The sequence below is a fragment of the Culex quinquefasciatus genome, chromosome 2 (genome assembly GCF_015732765.1).
Source record: "Culex quinquefasciatus strain JHB chromosome 2, VPISU_Cqui_1.0_pri_paternal, whole genome shotgun sequence".
NCBI lineage: Eukaryota > Metazoa > Arthropoda > Insecta > Diptera > Culicidae > Culex > Culex quinquefasciatus.
In genome coordinates, this window is record NC_051862.1 from 151,979,271 (window position 1) to 151,999,646 (window position 20,376).

The 20,376-nt window shown below is 38.1% G+C and overlaps 1 protein-coding gene across 4 annotated transcripts in view; it reads right to left on the reverse strand.

Annotated features, from left to right (window-relative positions):
- The window catches only part of LOC6041618 (sodium/hydrogen exchanger 3), a 133,305-nt gene extending 124,005 nt beyond the window's left edge, over positions 1 to 9,300 (reverse strand). For 3 of the 4 annotated variants that reach the window (XM_038251219.1, XM_038251215.1, XM_038251231.1), the window contains exon 1: positions 1,502 to 2,161. The gene's annotated coding sequence lies outside the window, so the exon portion shown is untranslated. Of the gene's footprint in view, positions 1 to 1,501; positions 2,162 to 9,062 lie in introns of those variants that run through there. The other variant, XM_038251220.1, reaches the window with a different exon arrangement.
- Between the last annotated feature and the right edge of the window lie 11,076 nt (positions 9,301 to 20,376).

Here is a 20,376-nt window from a genome sequence, read left to right on the forward strand (position 1 = left end):
TTTTTGGAAAAAATATTTTGAAAAAAATTAATTCAAGACTAACATTTTAAAAGGGCCAAACTTTGAATATTATGCCCATTAAAAATGCTAGTATTGATTTATTTTTTTTCAAAATATTTTTTTCGAAAAGATCGGAAAATTTCACGAATGTTTCATGTATTAACATTGAAAATCGGACCATTAATTGCTGAGATATCGTTATTAGAAAATGGTGGGCTGTTTGGGTGAGACTTAGAAAACTTCAATTTTCGTGTTTCTTTTTCTTTAAGCCGCTGTATCTCAGCAACCAGAGGTCCAATCTTCAATGTCTCTTAGACAATTTTATAGCAAATTTTCTGAACTTTTCAAAAAACATATTTTTAGAAATGGTCACTCATGGTCACTATTTTTAAAAATTGAAAACTGCAAATATTTCGCTAAAATCAAACTTTCGGTGGCTATATCTTGAAAACGGAGCCCTTATCAAAAAAGCTGTAAAGTACTTTTCGATTGCAAATTCAATTTTGCATAAAAATGAGGTCAAAAATTTTATGTATGAAATTTCGATTTTTCCAAAATCACCAGTTTTTCAAAAATCATAACTCGGCGGCAGATTTTGACCATGTTTCTCTATAGCTCAAAAGTTGCGGATTTTATCCCTAAAACATATCAAAAATCTCGAAAATCAAAAATACGTATTTTGGGAATTTGAGTTTTTGTGAAAAAAGTTAATAAAAAATCGGGAAATTTTTTCCGTGTACCTATTTTTTCTAAATAGTCCTTAACAATACCTACAACTTTGCCGAAGACACCAAATTGATTAAAAATTCCTTCAAAAGTTACAGATTTTCGAATACATACGTACCATTTTTGTATGAACAGCTGCCAAATTTGTATGGAAATTTATAAGGACAAACTAATGATGCAAAATGGCTTCTTTGGTCATAGGGAAGGCCCCCACAAAGTTTGAGCCAAATCAAAAAATACAAAAAATAAAAATTGTCGAAATCGGCCGGTTTTGTAGAGAATTGCTCAGCTGCAAATCGAATAAATCCGAACGACCCAACTTCATTAACATTTAACCTTTCCCAAGTCACGAGGCTCTCTTTGTTGTGCAAACTTGCGCTGAATTTATAACGAGAAAACAAAAAAAAACTGATGCAAAAGTTGAAGACAAAAAAAGCATTGCTCCGAGCCTTCCCCCCAACAGACGACAAAGAACAAAGACCTTTCCCAGCCCACACGCGTGTTGGGGAAAAGTTGGTCATTTGTCCGCCGCACGGCCCGTATCGAAAGATCACCTGGTCCAGGAGTTCAAGCCCCACACACGTCGCCCCAAAACATATTGTCTTGTTGTCATTGCAGCGCAGGACTGTAGGTCAAAGAAAATCGATACAGCCAAACTGGCAGAAGGGCTGCCAATGTCAGATTTTGGTTTGCTTATTTTGCTTGGGTGCTGCTTTTTGGCAACTCTGCCTCGCTGGTGTTATGCTAATTTGATTTCCAAAACGGCCAAAATTACCTTTCTAGAGCATGTGTGGTGTGATGTTTGCTCTCGCTGCAACCTTGAACAGCAGCGCAAATGTGGGGAAATTATTCCGGGAAATTTGGAAAATTATATAATCTCCAGAATTTTCAGTTTTCCCTTTTTTTTTTGTTTGTGCTAACGCTTTGTGCCAGCGATTTTCCTCTTGATCATCCACACTTGCACACTTTTTAGACCACCAAAGTTTCACATTTTTAGTACTTTTTGGTTGGATCAACACTAAAATACTTGGAACAAACACTTATCGTTAATTCTCGTGGAAATACGGCCACATAAATTCCTTCCCCCTGGCCAGAACCGTCTCCAGGGACAGGTTGCACACGAACCACTTATGTAACAAAATTTTCCATCCACCGAAAGGAAAAATCCACTCCACTTTTCACACACTTTTCCAGGGGATTCTCACTCCCGGGGGTCGGGAAAGTGTGGCCACCCCACTAGAAGCCCCGTCCGCCGCCGGAAGTTGTCTGTTTGGGGCCGGAAAAGGACCGATTTTCACCCGGAACGAGCTCCGCAGACCAACACCACCACCCCCCTGCACAAAGGGTTAACTCTGATGGACGACCGGGAAACTGCGTTTTCACCACCGAGCTGGATGCGGCCGCCATTTCTTGCTGCAGCAACTGAAATGATTCGGTCTGGTCGAGTTTTCCCCGTGCGAAGCGCGAGTGTGTGAAAAGCCCTTACGAGCTGGGAGCGGAAAATTCGGAGAGAGTGAGAGCGACTCAGAGAGAGCGTGCGCTCTCTCGCGAAAGTCACATGGCGGCATTGTTTTCAAACAAATCGCAATCAAAACAAATACAGAAATGACCTTTGGCTGGTTTGTTAGTAAACAGTTTAATTTTGGGCAAAAATGATAAATGTTAAATTAAAATTAAAACATCAATCAATTTCAATTTATCACTCTAAAACTACATAAAAATTAAGATTTTCCCCAAAAACAAGCAACACTCCCCACAAAGAAAGTAATTTTCCACCTCAAATAAGCTAAACAACCACCGCCATGTTAGTTTTCCCTGCGCCCCCATTCCACAACTTGTTGGTCGCGTAATCAGCTGTTTTTGACGTTTCGAATTGGCGCATGTGCACTCAACACGAACGTAAAATGTTTGTTATGCTTGGGAAAGGCCTTCTGGTCGTGAGAAAAATCTATTTCGATGCAGAATGGACTTTCTGCCTAGCTGGGTTGGGTGGGACTTTTCGGCTACTAAAAGTGTGGGAGGATTGACAACTTGAATTGACCGGTAAAATAACATGTTAAGGTGTAACCTGCCATCATTATAAATGGCCGGCACACATGGTGGATTTTTTCCGGTTCCACCTTAATCAAAATATCCCTCCCGGCTTACCTTAAGCAGCGAAATTCCATGAAGCTTCCGAAAAATCAATTTTTATCGCCAACATCAACAAACTTTTGATCACTGTGTCCGCAATGTTCACAAAAAATCGAATAACACTGAAAAATAACCCAAAACGGTTTAATTTTCTGCACACGTGCCTTTTTTGTCCGAGCAACTTTTCCCATACACTTTTGGTGCCACAAAAAAAACACTCCAAAACGGTCATATTTTTCACTGAAACACAATAAAAACTACATCACGACACGTGCTGCAACCAGAACATTCAGACACTTATCACCGGATCTCAGGAAACCGCGTTTTTCGCGAAAATATTGAGTCGAAACTCGCGAGTTGAAAACTCGATCTAATCCATTTGGAAGTAAGATTTTGAGATTACGGTACCAGGGTCACATTGACAGGGTGATGTTTTTTTTTGCAAATAACAAACAGATCATACAGCTTGGTAGAAAAGTGTTCAAAAATCCTCAAAAAGTAGTTTTCAACAAAATTTGAAATTTTTAAAAAGTTAGATACAGTCATCCTAAATATTCGGATCTGTTTACAGATCGACAAATGTTCAAAAAATCATAGAAAATCGATAGTAGAACATAATGATTTGCTTTTACCTTCATGTAAAAGCTTTTTTTGAGTACCGTAACCTGGGGTGAATCGGGACTACAGTCTGAATAGGGACAGCAGTTTCTAGAGCACTTAAAGGTTTTAAATTTGGAAATGGATGTGCACATTTTGTTGGCCTGATTCTGTTCTAACCGAAACCAACCAGAAAATTCACAATATTGTACTCCATCATGGTTTAAACTACTGTCCAAATTCGCCCCATGTGTCCCGATTGACCCCAGTTTACGGTACATATTTCTAACAAAATAATAACTTCACACCTTGCTTCACACATTAAAATTACTGAAACTCAAGCTTAGACTTAGTAATGTTTTATACATGGTTTGATAACTTATCGTTGTGAAAATATCACTTAAATTCAAGTGTTGCACAATTGTGGAAGGCACAATGGCAATGTTGCACTCTTTTTTTTATATTTTTGAGTAATTTCGGTTAGACCACATTTAGAGCAACAAAATGTGTGCATTCATTTTCAAATTTGAAGCTTTTAAGTGCTCTTAATCAGACTGTAGTCCCGATTCGCCCAAGTTGGCGGTAAAATCAATTCAATTTACTGTTTATATAAATGAAAAAAATCATCGAAAATGTTTTGAAAAGCGTTTTTGCAATTCCGCTATGAAACTGTCAACTTTTCTTTCTCTTCGGGAGAGACGAAACGGCCTACTTTTCCTCACAAAAAAACAGTGTTGAAAAGTAGTACTTTTCAGCACTGTTTTGAAATGTATCAACTAGAGGAAAAGAATGTATTTCCATCAGAACCAGATGTTTGCATATTTGCTTTTTAAAAATCATTTTCATCGGATATCAATTAGAAATCAGTTTTAGAGGAAACAAGCAAGCAATAATCTCTAAAAACATAATAAAAGTTGTTTGTATTGTGAAATCTGCAAATAGCGAAGCAAGAGTACGTCGGAAAAAGTGCCCAATTTACTGCTCAGGCCATGCTTCCTTCGGAAGAAGCGCCTCCGGGTTTCTGGAAGCAAGCCGTCCATTGATGCCTCGCCCGCCGCTTCAATCCCCATTAATGTCATAATCTGTGAGTGAATCACTCATCTTTACGAAAATCAACTTCATCCGACGGTTGTTTGAAAAAATATGACAGAACAAACTATTTTAGTGCTCAGAGACTACTGAGTCGGAAAAATGTGAAAAATGGCTAAATGCTTGGACGTCAACACATTTTGGTTTCTTATTGAAAAACTCATTCAGCGATTATTTTCATAAATGCAAAAAATTTTGCATGGAACTCGTTGCAAAACTTGATTTTTTCAGCACTCGTCGTATTTAGCCAACTCGGTAAACCTCGTTAGACAAATGTACGACTCGTGCTGAAAAAATCTTCTTTATACATCTAGTTACATACACTGAAAAAAAAACAATTCTCGTAATCGTGAATTAAATTCACGAATGCATTGAATTCAGAACACCGAAGGAATGTATTCACGTTTATAGTGCAAATGCACCATACTCATGAGGGTAATTCTCTACCAACTCACACGAAATCGGGAAAAGTTGCCCCGACCCCTCTTCGATTTGCGTGAAACTTTGTCCTAAGGGGTAACTTTTGTCCCTGATCACGAATCCGAGGTCCGTTTTTTGATATCTCGTGACGGAGGGGCGGTACGACCCTTCCATTTTTGAACATGCGAAAAGAGGTGTTTTTCAACAATTTGCAGCCTGAAACGGTGATGAGATAGAAATTTGGTGTCAAAGGGACTTTTATGTAAAATTAGACGCCCGATTTGATGGCGTACTCAGAATTCGAAAAACGTATTTTCATCGAAAAAACACTAAAAGTTTTAAAAATTCTCCCATTTTCCGTTACTCGACTGTAAAAATTTTGGAACATGTCATTTTATGGGAAATTTAATGTACTTTTCGAATCTACATTGTCCCAGAAGGGTCATTTTTCATTTAGAACAAAATTTTCATTTTAAAATTTCGTGTTTTTCTAACTTTGCAGGGTTATTTTTAGAGTGTAACAATGTTCTACAAAGTTGTAGAGCAGACAATTACAAAAATTTTGATGTATAGACATAAGGGGTTTGCTTGTAAACATCACGAGTTATCACGATTTTACGAAAAAAAGTTTTGAAAAAGTTACTTTTTGCGTTTCTCTTTGTTTCGTCGTCCGTGTCTGTCGCGGGTGACCATGAATGGCCATGATCGATGACGACCAACTTTTTCAAAACTTTTTTTCGTAAAATCGCGATAACTCGTGATGGTTATAAGCAAACCCCTTATGTCTATATATCAAAATTTTTGCAATTGTCTGCTCTACAACTTTGTGGAACATTGTTACACTCTAAAAAATAACCCTGCAAAGTTAGAAAAAACACGAAATTTTAAAATGAAAAATTTTGTTCTAAATGAAAAAATGACCCTTCTGGGACAATGTAGATTCGAAAAGTACATTAAATTTCCCATAAATGACATGTTCCAAAATTTTACAGTCGAGTAACGGAAAATGGGAGAATTTTAAAACTTTTAGTGTTTTTCGATAAAAATACGTTTATTCGGAATTCTGAGTACGCCATCAAATCGGGCGTCTAATTTTACACAAAAGTCCCTTTGACACCAAATTTCTATCTCATCACCGTTTCAGGCTGCAAATTATTGAAAAACACCTCTTTTTCACATGTTCAAAATGGAAGGGTCGTACCGCCCTCCGTCACGAGATATCAAAAAACGGACCTCGGATTCGTGATCAGGGACAAAAGTTACCCCTTAGGACAAAGTTTCACGCAAATCGAAGAGGGGTCGGGGCAACTGCTGTGTGAGTTGGCGGAGAATTACCCATGAATAAATTCCTTCGTGTTTCTCACATTCGTGAACTTAATTCACGATTACGAGAATAGAGGAGAAAATCGTGACGTCAGAAATGAACTCAAATCACTCAAAGTTCATTTTGTGAGTGACTTTAACAGTTTGGCCTAGTTTGACAGCTACATTGTCCCCAGTTTTCTGTGGGAGAGAAAAGGAGGCGAATACTTTATGAAAATCATACCTGTCAAAATTCCTAGCCTCAAAATTTTGTCGCGAGTTGCTTTTCTCTATTGATTTTTTCTGTGTAAACAACTTTTATGCAACACGTTGCCAAAAGAAGCTTTTTTCAGCACGAATCGTACATTTATCTAACAAAATTTAACGAGTTGGATAATTACGACGAGTTCTGAAAAGTAGTTTTTTAGCAATTCCGAGAAACGCTTTTTGAATGGAACTTTGTGTCAAACTTCCATAAATAAATAAATAAAATAAATAAATAAGAAATTATTCGCTCTGCAGCATTGCCTTGGCATTCTCGATTGCGAGAATCCTACTCGAAACTAGGTGTCCGAAGGCTTGATTGTTGAGACAATTGCAAACCTCTGGTTTACACCTAAGCTTCTATCCGCCCTGGGATTCAAACTGACTACCTTTGGATTGTGAGTCAAACTGGCTACCAGCGACTCCACCGAGACAGGACCCAGGGAGACGACTCCTACACCTGGATTGAGCTAACGACCTAACCCTCAAGGTTAGAGCGGGGTCAACATTTACTTCCCCGTCCGACGGAAGGCGTGATCAAACAAATCTCGTCTCGAAAAATGCCACCTGGATCGTCTGGGATCGAACCCAAGCCGACTGGGTGAGAGGCAACCACGCTTACCCCTACACCACGGGTCCCGACTTCCATGTGTTAAGTGAATTCACCGCTCAAAACAAAACAAAATATTGAAAAATGTAATTTTTTGATACTAGTGCTGAAAAGTTCAACTTTTCGATACTAGAGCTGAAAAATTCAACTAAAAATGTATTTTTAGCAATAAACGCAATACCTAAATAGATTTGTCAACAATTTTCAGTAACCCTCATGTAATCTTTGGTATTTTCTAATCGTTTCAATGTTAAAAAAATTACTTAAGTACACTATACTTTTTGTATCTGTCAGGACATATTTGATAAAATGAATAACAACCAGTAAATCTCGTGTATTCCCTCTAGCTTATTCTATGCACGAGTCAAGATTTTCTCCAGTCTTCGCCAGAAGTAATCCAGGTCGGTCCAAGTGACTCTGATTGAAGTAGCTGGTGCAAGTAAGTCCTCCTGCAAACAACACCTTACGAGCAAACAAACTAGACACATGTGTTGCATTATTAAACTAGGCTCAACTGATAACGACCGCCACCGGCGCTCTTCTAGACTAGTTACGTCTATCGAGGACAGGGTCTTCTGGTGGCCAATTCAGATACCCAAGTCCTCAAGAATGACCTTCACACCGGAGTTCCAGTTTTCCAGAAAGTAATGAAACTAGAGTTATTATATACCCCATATAACCTGATAATTTCACGATGGACTTTTCCACCAGACCACCGTTTGATAAAAAACGACGACGACATTCCGGAGGTTTGTCAGCGCGTGGCACAAAAACGTCACTGGCCGTAGGAGAGGCGTACCTGTTACTGGGTTTCAGGTGATAACTGATTGTGGCCCGGTCACACTCGAGACAGACTAAACATCACTGTGACGAGATTTTTATTCTGCGTTTCGCGCGACGTAACCATAAAGATAGCTGCTCCATATGTAGGTAGCATTTTTTATGGCTCCCCTGCTATAAAAATCCAAACTGATGGTAGATAAGTGATTTTTTATATTCTGGTATCACCTGGATTTACTGTGCTGTTGTCGTGGAAAGATGAACCAGTTTATTTTTGCAGGCTTAATTTATGACAGGAATGCGCCTCGAAACGATGTTAAAAATATAACGAAAAAAGGTAAATTGCAACGGAACTTGTTTGTTACTTGTTATAACTTGTTTTTTTTCGAGTTCAGAGTTACTGCTCTATGAAAACCATTATTTACATATTTATATTGTCCGTTTCTCTCGAAGTTACACGGCGCCCGGCATTTCAAAATGTGCCGCAGACATTGTTGCCAGCGATTTTCTGCACTTTTGGTGCAATAAAAAAACATACCCTGCAACAATGCCATGCGATTCGAAGAAGAAGATCAACAAAACCAAAACACGCAGTATTTTCGGGAATACGCGCAATATCCAACTGTTACCATTTCTAATTTTATTCAAAGTTATTGTCCCAGGAGAGGTGGGCAAAATAATTTCAAGCTAAATTTTATTTTTTTTTAAGCAAAAAGTATCATTTATTTTACTAGCAAAACTAAAAATATCTTAACATCCATTAATGACACATCAGAAGCTTTACGTTTTAGTTCTTCTGTGATCCCGAAATTTAAAAAAAAAAACAATGAAGTGACAAAAAAATCTCATTTGAATAACAAATAAAAATAAAATCAATAAAATAACAAAAAATAAAGTCGATTTATGATAAAACATATTTATTTGTCATGCAGATTTTACGAGAATCAAATATTTTACAAGAATTCAGGATTACTTTTCGGAGTAGGCTGGATTAAATTTTGATGATTTACCAATATTATTATGTTCATGCAAATATAACTTTTTCGCTATTTAGTTTTAGGATCATTTCGTGCTGTTTTCTATTAAATTTTGCACTAATTTTCTCATATCAATCAAACTTTTACATAAAATGGACACTTACCTTAATGCACTCTTCAAACTCTACAAACTAAAACTTATTTATAAAGTAACATGCGAACCTCATTTTTTTAATCAACCACCTAAAATCAGTTCCAGCAAAATCACTATAATCCAGTTCAAATCAGTTCTCCAATTCACCACCGATACGCAGGAAACCGAACCAACGACTAAATGACACTAGAACTGCTCACCCCGAACTGCCTGCCTGCCTGTCCTGACAGTAGCACACCAGACACTGACTGAGCAGGGACAATGAAAAATAGAAAATGAACATTTTATCAGTTAATTAAATTCAACATACTTTTATTGCACATACACCCCCGTTGAAGAGTGTGGCAAACCACCCTCACACACAGGTGTAACAACTCCGCGCAGTCGGTGAGTGACATCGCGGAATGACGGTTATACTCCTGTAGTAAAGGTGCAATTTGGGTGGCGAGTTATCAGTGTGAATTGCTCATTGGCAGTTGACGAGGGAAGATAAATTAAAATGCTCCGAAAAATTCCCTTCAATTTAGGAGCCATCGAAACTAACACGCGCGCGCAAGTTGTCACGTGCAATTGCCTTTGTAAATGAAAGTTGTCAATTTTGATACGACCAGCAGCGATACAGACGATTTCAATTAAGATAAGCGTAATAAATTGACAGTGATAGGAATCTGGACGATTGGGAATGGGACCTCTTTGGCGGGAGATGCACTTGTTTGAGTTGAGTTTTTTTTATTATTCAGTTTGAAAAGGTTTAATCAGTTATATAATGTACAACTAATGTATATACTGCCCCTGATCGCATAAATGTCCCACATGCATATTCATCGATTTCGAGTTTTTGATGCAGTTTGGTTCAAAATCGTGTGCTCTTTCAACAGAGCCTATAACATCCAGTACTTTGTTCTAGAAATCAGGAGGAAATCCAGTTTTTTTCACGAAAACTTAACACGTAGCCTTATGTATGGGACAAACTTCAAATGCGTTTTTCTCAGCTTGCTGTTTTTGCATATGGGACATTTATGAGAACATGGGCAGTATAGAAACTAATTGAGTTTCTTTATTCTATCCATACTATTTGGAGCATAAACAAGACTTAATCTTAATGAACATTTTTACATTGGAAAATTTTATGATTTTATAAAATCCTTGTCGGGCTGTGTAACGTTTATAAAAAACTACACCCAAAACTGGCAGCGCTAGTACGAGAGAATGATGGTCTCGAGTTGAGAGGATAGTGGTACCATTCACGGACGCAGAGAACACAGCTCGAGATGGGCGATAGAACTATTCTCTCGAGGTTCATTTGCAAAAAAAGTTCATCCGTCAAACAAAAAACCAAAAGTGTCGACAACGGGAATCGAACCAGAGACCTTTGACAAACCAATCCAATGACTTAGCTGCCTCGGCCACCAAAGCTTGGTGACCATGGAGAAGTCAGAAGTCTATGTATGACATTTGTTGGAGATTTATTGACTCAACTAACGAATGAACTCATTTGTTATGATGGTGTGAGTTGGTACCATTATTCTATCGATTTTGGCACTGAGCCCTCAATAAATTTTGAGAGAACGATTATCTCGATTCTGAATTTTGGGTGAATGATCGTTTGACTACCTTACCAGTAATGTATTACGTATTTGGGCTTGGAATGTATTTTTGGTCAATTTTGTAACATCTGAATATTTTTGAAAACATAATTTTATACATAACTTTTGAACTACTTATCGAAACTTCAAATAATTCTAAATAATTCGGCCTGGGAACCCTCAGTCCAAATTTGAGCTCGATCCGAACTTTTTTGTTTTGGTTTGTTCACTATTCAAATAGAACTGCTGTATATTAGATATTTCTAAAAAAAATGTAACGTTGACCTTGAGACAAATCTTACCGTTTGAATAATAATTGAATATTAAATTGAAATCCCATTAATATCACAACCCGACAGTTTTGAAGTTGATGTCGATAAACGGCTCAGTTAGATGTGGTTTCCCTGAAAAAGCTGCAATTGACAGAATTGAATTTAATAAATAACATTTTAAATGTGGGAATAAATGATTGCATACCATTTATACTCGAAATTTACAATTTTATTTATTGGCATTTCCCTCACTAAAATTCAATTCGATCAATTAGAGGAAATTTAGGAAGCCCAAATCTATTATACCTTGATAAAACTGAATTATACCTTGACAATACTGAAGCGTTTACTGACATCAACTTCAAAAATATAGCTATATCTAATATATCGGAAACAAAATAGTAAGTGTGTTGGACAGAACAAACCAATAACTAATATTTTGATCACCTCTACTCCCAGACGAACTTTCAACGACAAACTCTCAACATGAATGTATTGCATACTCAAAGGCGCATTTCAATCGAACGAGAAAAGCTTGGATTGGGTCATTCCTTCCCAAGTGACCACGCGTCCAACATCGACCTTCACCAAATCTGCTCATATTTGGCATGGGGGTTGTTTTTGCCCCAAAAACAAAGAACCCCAAGTTTTGTGACATTTGGTCCACCCCCGCGCCCGTGGCACCCCCTCTTTTTCTGAGATTTTTGAAAAACCTCATTTTTAAAATGCATTTTGCTTAGAGAAAAGTTTACAAAAAGTGAACTCTTGGGTATGCATATTTGAAGATTTTTTTATGTAGAATCGAATGGCGTGCTCAAAATTTACGTACAGTGTTGCCAGATATGAAAATTTTGCGCTTCATGTTTAAAAATGCATTTTTAACCCTTTGGACGAGCACTTACGTGAAAACTGACAATTGCATTCGATTGCTGAGAGTTTTTTACATTAAATTCAATCAAAACCCCAGGGTAAAATGAATATTTCTTGAGATATCACATTTTTAAGTTGGAAAGCTCTGTATTGCACAGTAAATGTTTAACTTAACCATCAATTTTCAACAGTACATTGCGTAAGAGCATAGTAGGCCTTGAAATTTGAATATACTTTTTTTCAATTTTTTAACGGAAGCAAGTGAATGTCCCAAAATTGAATTTATGTATGTATGTATTGTATGCATGTATGTATTTGTGTATGTATGTATTGTAAGTATGCATTTGAACCCCCGTCTTGGCAGGACTTGGCGTGATTCACGGATATAAGAAAATGACAAAATGTGTAATTTCGAGTGCATCAACCGGAATTTTCTAGTTTTATGGCCTGATAATATGAGCCTATTTGGTTAATGTTTCGTGGGTCCTGTTTTGACCTGAAGTTAGAATGGAACTTTAATTAATTTACTATGGGGAATTTTCACTTTTAACATCTTCTTCGACAAAGTTCCCCAAAACGCTATCAAATTTTCTTATTGTCAAAATTCTCAAAGATTTTGATCCGGGGAACAACTTTGTACAACATCGCAAAGCGCTAGGAATTGATCCCGAAAAGATATAGGTTAATTTTTTGAGCATGTTTTTAAATTTTGCAAAAAAAAACTCCAAAAATCCTTCAGGTAAAAATTGGACCCACCAACCCCAACCAAATAGGCTCATATTTTCAGGCTAGCTTCTGGGGCCATAAAACTAGAAAATTCCGGTTGATGCGCTCGAAATTAAATATTTTGTCATTTTTTAATATCCGTGAACCACGCCAAGTCCTGCCAAGACGGTGGTTTAAATGCATACATACAATACATACATTCACAAATACATACATACCCAAAAACATACATACATAAATTCAATTTTGGGACATTCACATGCTTCCGTTAAAAAAATGAAAAAAAGAATATTCAAATTTCAAGGCCTACTATGCTCTCACGCAATGTTCTGTTGAAAATTGATGGTTAAGTAAAACATTTGCTATGCAATACAGAGCTTTCCAACTTAAAAATGTGATATCTCAAGAAATATTCATTTTACCCTGGGGTTTTGATTGAATTTATTGTAAAAAACTCTCAGCAATCGAATGCAATTGTCAATTTTCACGTAAGTGCTCGTCCAAAGGGTTAAAAATGCATTTTTAAACATAAAGCGCAAAATTTTCATATCTGGCAACACTGTACGTAAATTTTGAGCACGCCATTCGATTCTACATAAAAAAATCTTCAAATATGCATACCCAAGAGTTCACTTTTTGTAAACTTTTCTCTAAGCAAAATGCATTTTAAAAATGAGGTTTTCAAAAATCTCAGAAAAGAGGTGCCACGGGCGCGGGGGTGGACCAAATGTCACAAAACTTGGGGTTCTTTGTTTTTGGGGCAAAAACAACCCCCATGCCAAATATGAGCAGATTTGGTGAAGGTCGATGTTGGACGCGTGGTCACTTGGGAAGGAATGACCCTTATAATGAATCTTTCTACGCATTGACCAAGAAAAAAATGCAAGAGGAATAAAAATAAAAACATGAAGTAGTTACCGTATCGTCCGTATCAACCCACCCACGTTTCCGTTTCCAAAAAGACGTTTCCTCTTACAGATATGATGTAAACTGCAAGAAATTGAACCAAGCTAAAACACGTGTTGAACCAACCGAAAACTAGAGCAACACATTTTTTTCGGAGTTGTCCTAGTGTCAATAGATTTTAAGAAAAAAAAATCAAAAAATATTATGTTTATAGAGTTCCAAACTATATCCAAAAACAAAATAAAACCCCGTAAAACTTAAAGAAATAAAGCAAAATAAAAATCAACATTAGCAACAGTTTTAAAAGTAACTCTTTGATTAAGTCGAATAAAGGATTGCTCCAAAGTTATCCATAAAAAAAACAACCAGTGTTACTGTCACCTACATTGCTCAATGAATCGGCAGAACGGTAACGCACCTCGGGAAGGCTGCTGATATCACAATATTTGAATTTCGATAAACATCGTGATGTACAGATCATTTGTTATCCGAGCATTCGTTGGTGAAGGTTGTCTGAATCAACATGACTCGTCGCGTCCCGGCGCAAAACGCCGGCAATATTGCCCTACCTGCGGTTCAAGCAGGCAAAAAAGTGGGAATTTCCAAAAGGAAGGTTGAGGCCTCGACTGATGGCCAAAAACCGGGGATTTCCAAAAGGAAGGTGCTTTTGGAAGTGACATCGAACAGCAAAAAGACGAAAAAGAGCGACGGTACTGTACCGATGGATGAGGAGGAGGAGAACTCTTCGTCGCACGAGGAGCAGCTATTGAAGAACAACAAGTTTGCTGGACTGCCTGACGAGGACCAGGTAGCGGAAGCAAAGGAGAATGAAGTGAAACAGCGAAAGGAGAAACTGCCTCCTTTTTATGTGAGGCAATCAGCAGCAACGATCGACTTTCGAGCGGGGCTGGTTGAACTCATCAAGTCTGGGAAAGTCCTAGGCAACATTCGTCTGTGTCAGGACGGATTTAAGGTGCTGGTGCAATCCAGGCAGCACTATCAACTGGTCAAGGATTACTTGACCGAAAACGAGGCGGAGTACTTTACCCATGATGTCGTCATGGATAAGCCGTACAAAATCGTCGTCAGAGGTCTGTACGACATGCCAGTGGAGGAATTAGCTGCCGAGCTAAAAGTTTTGAAACTGGATGTGTTGGCCGTGCACAAAATGAGCCGACGCAACAAAGACATCAAGTACCGTGACCAGCTCTACCTGCTGCATTTGGCTAAGGGATCGACGACGCTTCCTGAGCTGAAGGCAATTCGAGCGGTTTTCAACATTATCGTGTCGTGGGAGCGATACCGACCAGTGCATCGTGACGTCACACAATGCTTCAACTGCCTGGGCTTCGGGCACGGAGGTAAGAACTGCCACCTGAAGCGTCGTTGCGCCAAATGTGGTACCGATGCGCACATCACATCCCAGTGCATCCAAGATTCGCTGGTGAAGTGCCTCAACTGCAACGGTGAGCACTCGTCAACCGACCGAAAGTGCCCCAAGAGAGCTGAGTTCGTGAAAATTCGGCAGCAAGCATCGACGAAGAATCAGCCTCAGCGTCGTAGAACTCCTCCAGCCCTGGTGGAGCAAAATTTTCCACCTCTTCAACCGCGACGCCAGGTCCCGAACTTGGCACCGTTGCCGTTGGATCCCAGGAAGAGAGCTGAGATGAATCATCCACGGCCGGGTTCCAGCCAGGAGCCGAGACCGCCACCACCGGGCTTCAGCCAGGAGCCAAGACCAACCCAAGAACCAGCAGTTGAGGAAAATGGTAATGATCTTTACACCTCAACCGAACTCCTCAATATTTTCAAACAGATGTCCGCTGCACTGCGTGGATGCAAAACCAAGACCCAGCAGATTGAAGTGCTGACCTCGTTCGTCATCCAGTATGGATCGTAGGTCCCTCAAGCTGCTGAATTGGAACGCTTGCTCCATTAGGAGGAAGAATTTAGAGCTGGTGGATTTTCTTCGCGAGAAGGAGATCGACGTAGCTGCCATCACGGAAACTCATCTGAAGCCCGGTGAAAAAGTTTATCTGCAAAACTACAAGATCGCGACGCAGCTCGATAGGACCACCTCTGGAGGAGGAGGTGTGCTTGTCGCTGTTCATCGTGATCTCAAGCCACGCCGGCTGCCACACTTTAAGCTGGACATCATCGAGGCCGTTGGAGTGGAAATTCCCACTTCGGTTGGCCCAGTACTCTTCATTGCTGCATACTGCCCACGTCAGGTGAATTCCAGAGATGGTTCAGCAGCAAAACTGAAGAGCGATATCCAGAAGCTGACACGGCGGAGCGCAAAGTACATCATCGCTGGTGACCTCAACGCGAAGCATGAAGTTTGGGGCAACAGCAGGAGGAATCGGAACGGAGTGATTCTGCACAACGATCTGCAAAACGGATACTACAACGTTGTGAGTCCGGATCGTCCAACGAGGGTGGCTCGGTCTGGGAATCACTCAATCATCGACTTCTTCATTACCAATATGGCTGAGAACGTGGCTCATCCTGAGGTGTTTGAAGAGTTGAGTTCTGATCACTATCCGGTGGTTGTGGAGGTTGGAGCTTCCGTTACTCCGCAGCGGCAACCAACCCGGAAAGATTACCACAACGTTGACTGGCAGCAGTTTCAGCAAGTGGTCGACAGCAACATCGACTATGATCAACACCCGGAAACTTCTGCTGATATTGATCGTTCGCTGGAGGTGATCCAGCAGGCTATCAACCAAGCAGAGGCTGCCAACGTTCGGGAGGTTCCTGTTAATTTTAAGGTAACTGATATTGACGTAGATACTAAACACTTGATTAGACTTAGGAATGTTTATAGGAGACAATATCAACGGACTGGGGACTATGACAAAAGATTTCAGTGAACAATTTGAACAAAATCATACAAGACCGACTTGACAATATCAGAAATCAAGAATTTTCAAAACATGTAAGCCAGCTTGGGAATTATTCAAAACCATTTTGGAAACTTTCAAAAGTTCTTAAAAACAAACCAAAGCCTATTCCTCCTCTTATTGTTGAGGATTCTCCTTTGATTACATCCGAGGAAAAGGCAAATGCACTTGGGCTTCATTTTGTTAGTTCACATAATCTTGGCGCTTCCATGACCAGCCGTAAAGAAACATCAGTTGCCAATAGTATTTCAACAATCAATGACTCTACCTTTGAATTTCCTGCAGATTCCCATGTTTCTGGTGAGGAAGTCAAAGTTGCAGTTAAACAAATGAAAAATATGAAAGCTCCAGGCTTTGATAACATTTTAATCTAGTGTTGAAAAAACAGAGTGATCAGTTCTTTCAACATCTAGCCAATATTTTCAATAAATGTTTGCAACTTGGTTACTTCCCCACCAATTGGAAACTGGGCAAAGTCATACCAATTTTGAAGCCTCAAAAGATCCAACATCGCCAACAAGTTATCGTCCCATTAGTCTTTTGAGTAGTCTGTCCAAACTCTTTGAGAAGGTCATCTATTCAAGGCTTTTGGATTTTACCAACGATAATAATATAATTTTGAACGAGCAGTTTGGCTTCCGAAAGGGACATAATACTGCTCATCAGCTTACGAGAGTAACTAAAATCATCAAGCAGAACAAGCTTGAGTCTAAATCAACTGCTATGGCTTTGTTGGATGTTGAGAAGGCTTTTGACAATGTTTGGCATGATGGTTTGATACATAAACTGTATTTATACGGTTTTCCAATGTATCTTATCAAAATTATCCAGCACTATCTTTCGGAGAGATCGTTCAAGGTTTTTCTGAATGGGATTGCTTCTGGATTATTCAACATTGATGCTGGGGTTCCCCAAGGAAGTATTCTTGGCCCACTTCTGTACAATATTTTTACATCTGATTTGCCTACTCTTCCTGGTAATGGTGTGTTGTCACTTTTTGCTGATGACACTGCCGTTATTTATAAGGGTAAAATAACCAGATATTTAGTTGGCCGTCTTCAGAAGGGTCTTGACGTTCTTTCCGAATACTTTGGCGACTGGAAAATTCGCATAAATGCAGCCAAAACTCAAACCATCATTTTTCCACTTTCCAAATCGGCCCGATTTGTCCCAAAGGATGATGTTTTGATTAAAATGAATGATGTTTCGATACCCTGGTCAAAGGAAGTTGTCTATTTAGGTCTCATACTTGACTCGAAACTTTTGTTTCGGCAGCATGTAGATAAAATATTGAACAAGTGCAGCATTCTCATCAGGTGTTTGTATCCTTTAATTAACAGAAAATCAAAGCTATCTTTGAAAAATAAGTTAGCAGTTTACAAACAAATAATTTACCCCGTTATTGAGTATGCAGTACCTGTTTGGGAGTGTTGCGCTAGAACTCATAAATTGAAGCTCCAGCGTGTCCAAAACAAGGTACTCAAAATGGTTTTGAATGTTCCTGGCTGGACAAGATCAAGTGAGGTTCATGAATTAGCAGAAGTAAAAATGTTGGATCAGAAGATTCAAGAAAAATGTTTGAAATTCAGGGAAAAATGTGCTATATCTGAATACCCCTTGATTCAAGGATTGGTTTAGTTTATGGTAAGTTTAAGTTAGTTTTAGGTTAGGTTATGTTTTCTTAACATTTTTTTCCTCATTGTACCTAGTGTTACAAAAATGATAAATCATATACTTTTAAAGTTAAGAAAATGAACAGTGTTTAAATCACGAAAAGCAAACTAAAGCTGAAGAGCCACAGCTGACCACTTATTATGTAAACCAAATGTAATTATTATGAGAAAGATTCAATAAAGTATATTTAATTCAAAAAAAAAAAAAATCGTGATGTACAGATCCGTCAACGGAACGGAACTGTGGGATATCTTTATTTACAATCAGTCACCACCAGTCACCGGCGAGTACCAACGGCTTTACATCAGTTACCTCGCGCTGAGGACTTACCCGACGAGAGGCAAAAAGTGCCCCGTTGACTGTTTTCCGAAATGAAACTGACTAATCGGTCGAAACCAAGTAAACGACGCAAAATCTTTTGTATGTAATTTACTTTTTTCAATTATTAATTTGCTTTGACGTTTTGATCAATCCGTTGTGTTCAAAACAATTAAGTTTGTTAAAAATTGCAATGTATCGAAATAACATACTTAATAAAAAATCTAAAACCTTTACAAATGATTAAATTTAAAGACTAAAATAAAAATATCCATATAATAAATTGAGCTAATATTTCATAAATAAACATCAAAGAGATCATATTCACTTCCAAAGATTATTTCTAAAAAATTACTTTGAAAATCCCAAACTTAAAAATCTATAATTACTGCATTTTAAATAGTATTTTTCCACTCATCTCTTACAGTCTTCAACAAACCGCGATCCAAATCACAATTTCGGGAGCCGCTGGCACTGACGCTGCCACGACTTTTCGATTTGCTCGAGTGCGTTTCCAGCACCTTATACTTTCAACGCCAAAAAACGATCCCAACTACTTAGTATGATCTGAAAAGAAAAACTCAGTGGTTCTCAGAGCAAAATGTTGTACCAGAGTTATTTTTTAATAAAAAAAACTGTTTTTTTAATTTTTTATTTTTTTTTGTTTCGAGTTATTTTACGAGTTTCCAAAAATATTTCGCTAATTTGAAAAAAAAATCTTTATTGTTTTTCTTGTTGATTGGACGAATCATAACGGAACAAACATAAACAAGTAGTTTTCCAAACATAAACAAGTAGTGACCATTTCGCAATTCGCAATTTTCAGTGTAAGAACGGGCCTTGACCGATCTTATGCACTAGGTTCCCGACGAACACGCACTGCCCTTACACCTACATCTCACCCTTGCTCTGAGTCAGTACGAGCAACACGCTAGAACACGCTTTGAGTGTTCGTGCGAGGCATTCACACATTCTTTTCCGGTTACGCATTTTAACTCGGCCGGGGGTGGTACATTACGTAGGGTTTGATGTAAGTAAGCGCCTAACCATTTAAAGTGTGCCTATCAACTGTCATTAAAGCAAAAACTGTTTTATTTTTAGCTTGAATTAAAAAACTATGTTATTTTACTGAGTATTGTTTTCTCCTGAAATCTTTCCTAGTGTTGAGTCGTGTTTATATGTTGCTATTTTTAAACAAGTAGTGACCATTTCTGCAAATATTTTTTGATCTAAAGTTAAGAGAATTTCCTAAAATTTTGGCTAAGAAACATTGAAGGTTGGACAGGTTGCTGAGATACAGCGGTTAAAAGAAATACAAACAAAAAAATGAAGTTTTGAAAGTCTCACCGAAACAGCACAGAACACATTTTCTAATGCCAATATCTCAGCAACTAATGGTCCTATTTTCAATGTTGAAAATTAAACATTTGAAAAATTTTATTATCTTTTATGAACTTATCGATTTTTTTTATTTTGGGGTCAAGACTACCATTTTAAAGGACGTAATTTCGCGTAAAATTAGATACTTTTTCATATATTGTTTTATGTATAAGACCGTGCATGGAACATAAATCATATAAACTGAAGGGAAGCAAACATGAAAACAATAGAATTTAACGAATTGGAAACAAAAAAAGGTGAAAACAATTTTAAAAGACAGCAACTAGTAAAATAATGAGCCAAAAAACAAATGATAAAATTCCATTCATTTTTAAATAAAAATGATAAAAATAAAACATAAAAATCTAATTTGTTTTTAAAGGGCCGTTGCACATATTTTTAAAGTTTATATTAAAAAGGAGGTAAAACAGTTCAAAAACATAAAAATTTAAATTACAAGTCATGGTTTCAAAATTTGAATGAAAAGTGTTTTTGTCCCCTGATTCCCGGGCCAATTTTGAAGCGGATGGGTGGCTAAATAAATATTGAAAAATATTTGCAACGGTCAAATTGGCTTTTAAATTTAGCTTTTTCTACAGTAAACCTATAGTTTCAGAACCTCTGGTTCAAATCGACCACAACTTTAGACTTGTTATAGAAACCACGAAAAGGCAAAGGAAAAGCCGTTG